Raw genomic sequence first — 3,506 nt, 5'->3', positions numbered from 1 at the left:
AGAGGAAAAGAATTTTAGTATGTGGCCTAGATACTATTCTTGTAATATTTTGGTGAAGACTGTGGCTACTTTTTGTACCCAAGGCTAAGGTAAAGAGATTTCAATTAATTGCACTGACTAAAAAAGCCTCAGAAAAGACCAGAATTTTGTATTCTGGTTTACTGTTGTGAAGAGCATTTTGATGAAGTATAGAAAGTTTGGAAAGGAAAAATATCAAAATGTATGTTTCAAAGGGGCACCAGGAAATAGAATAGAGCTAAATCTTGTGCTCAAGTAGATAATCAGATTAAGAGAGTTGTAATTTCAAAACAAGATCCCACCCTGGCATGTTTACTGTTTATGGTTTTATAGTTGAACAACAGACTTGGTTATTGTTTTCATTTAGACTTTTAATCTGAAATGAACTTCAACCCAGAAATGGAGAGCACAAATATGACCCAGATCTTGAGGCTGAAAGACACAGGCTTTTGATCCAGATTTTGAGGAATAGTGATCAGGTAAAGTTTAGCCCCTGGCATGGTGGCACACACCTTTAATCCAAGGAGAAAGAAGCAAGCAGATCTCTGAGTTAAAGCCAGCCTGGTACAGAACAAGTTCCAAGGAGAGAAAAGTTTAGGTCTGGGGAGGTGGTACATGTTTTTATTTCCAGAATTAAGGAGACAGAGACACAAAGATCTCTGAGTTCAAGGTCACTTTACAGAACAAGTTCCAGGACAGCCAAGCCAAGGCAGTGAAGGAGTTGGAAAACAGAAAGCTGGTGATAATGTAATAGAACAAAGGGCCATGTTTCAACTCCAGCAAGCAGCAGAACCCGGCAGCTTTGGCCATGTGGCTCTGGCTTTAGAGTCAAGAATAGCAGAGACTACTGGGACAATCGATGCTGGTTAGCTGGAGCTAAGAAATTAGCGATGGTTAAGAAGAGCCAATCATCACTGAGGTGAAAACTCTTCTGGGAAGTGTCTTCTGAGACCACAAAGAAGCTGTGTTCCAGAAGTAACCAAGGTTGTACCTCATGCTTCAGCTTGACTTAGTAATGTGTAAGAATCACGCAGGTGGTACTAATTTTGAAGACATAAAGGGGTCATGGAGAACAGCTGAGGCTTGGTATTATGAGAGGCCAGGGGAGGCCATTGGGGAGGTACAGCCTCACTTGCAGTTGACAGCCCAGGACTGGAGGGGTTATGCAAAGAAGTTGAGCTTGATACCATGAAAGGAGCCTATTGGGGAAGCCTAGTTGCAGTGAGAAACCCCAGCATGTTAAAGATGCCAGTACCATGAGATGAGCATCAAGAGCAGCAGCAGCAGTGGAGTGGAGTCAACCAAACCCTGCAGGGCTACAAAAGGCAGAGCTGGAGTGATCCAAGCCCTTTGGAGGAGCTCACAATACCATGTGTGGATCCCAGACATTGGAACAAGATACTATGACGTTGAAGTTGCCTTGGGGACTCCAAAATGTTAGAGATGCCAGAGCTGCTAACAGGGAATGGAATCAGCCCAGGAGAACTGTGCTGCAGTCAACAAAGCAGAAAGGAATTGGATATTAGACACGGTGATGCAGAATTTGGAGTTTGCACAGCTGGTTTTTGGTCTTGCTTTGTTTTGTCCAGTATTTCCTCACTAAGAAGTTTTGGAATGGTTATGTATATCCTGTGATGTCAGAGGTATGTGATCTGCTTTTATGATTTTGATTTTATAAAAGATTACAGTTAAGTGTTTGGATGAGTCTCAGAAGAGATTTTGAACTTTGAACTTCTAACATTGTTGAGACTGTGATAGGCTATTGGGACTTTTAAAGTTGGACTAAATGTATTTTGCATTTGCTAGGTATGGCCCCCATAGACTTGTGTGTTTGAACAAGCCTATGGGGGACAGGGAGTAGAATGTGGTGGCTTAAATACAAATAGCCCAGGGAGTGGCACTATTAGGAGGTATGGCCTTGTTGGAGTAGGTGTGGCCTTGTTGCAGGAAGTATGTCACTATGAGAGTAGATTTTGAGACCCTTCTCCTAGCTGCCTGGAAGCAGTCTTCTCCTGTTTGCCTCCAGAACAAGATGTAGGACTTTCAGCTCCTCCAGCACCATGCCTGCTTGGACACTGCCATGCTTTCTGCTATGATGATAATGGACTGAACCTCAGAGCTTGTAAGCTAGCCCCAATTAAATATTGTTCTTTATAAGAGTTGCCTTGGTCATGATATCTCTTCACAGCAATGAGAACCCAAACTAAGACGGTAGCCAACATCAGCTTAGGGAGAAACTCAAAATAATTCCACTAAAACCAAGAATAAATTAAATTGTCCACCCTCTTCATATCTATTCATATAGTACTCAAAGTCTTAGCTAGAGCAACCAGACAGCTGAAGGAGATCAAGGGGATACAAATTAGAATGGAAGAAGTAAAAGTATCTTTATTTCTAGACAACATGGTAGTATATATAGATGATATGAAATATCTCAATGGCACACTACTACAGTAATAAACACAAAGTAGTTGGGATACAAAAATAAATAAATAAATAAATAAATATCAATAGCCCTCCTATATAAAAATGACAAACAGACTGAGAAAGAAATCAGGGAAACAACAGTTTCACAATAGCCTCAAATAATATCAAATATCTTGAGATAACTCTAACTAAGCAAGTGAAAGACCTATATGAGAAAATCTTCAAGTCTCTGAAGAAAGAAATTGAAGAAGAGATCAGAAGATGGAAAGAGCTTCCATGCTCATGAATCCATAGGATTAACAGTTAAAAATGGTCATTCTACCAAAAGCAATTTATAAATTCAGTGCTACCACCATAAAAATCCCAGCACAATACTTCACTGATTTTGAAAGGACAATTCTTGGCTTCATATGGAAACACAGAAAAACTCAGGATAACTAAAGCAGTCCTGAAGTAAAAGAACTGCTAGAGGCTCACCACTCCCAATTTCAAGCTGTGCTACAAAGCGATAGTAATAAAAACATCATGGTATTGGCACTAAACGAGACATGTTGATCAATGGAATCGAATGGAAGACCCAAACATAAATCCACACACAAATGGACACCAAATCTTTGATAAAGAAGCTAGAAATAAAGTCTGAAAAAAAAACCCAGCATCTTCAACAAACGGCATCACATTGAGTTTTTAGCCAAAGGGGTCCCATGAGAATCCTCAAAACAACCCAGACTGTTGCCAAATCTACAGGTTCCTCTCCACAAATTGACATCAAGGCCCCATTGAGGAAGCTGACGCTTACACAACTCATTGAACATGAAATCGGGCTAGTGCATACATAGAGCCTTTACCTCTACATTCTAGAGGTACATATTTAATACAGGAAGGCCCTCTGCACACTACCAAAAAAGAAAGGTAAATACTAAGCCAGTCACAAACTCTTTAACTTATAAAAATGTCCTGCCTGTAAGACGTGCTAGGACAATGGTGGCACAAAGCTTGTAGGAGCGACCAACCAATGTCTGATTTTGTTAAGTCCTATGCCATGAAATGGAACTGAAACC

The sequence above is a fragment of the Grammomys surdaster genome, unplaced genomic scaffold (genome assembly GCF_004785775.1).
Source record: "Grammomys surdaster isolate TR1022 unplaced genomic scaffold, NIH_TR_1.0 169, whole genome shotgun sequence".
Classification (NCBI taxonomy): domain Eukaryota; kingdom Metazoa; phylum Chordata; class Mammalia; order Rodentia; family Muridae; genus Grammomys; species Grammomys surdaster.
Note: the sequence above shows the minus strand (reverse complement) of the source record.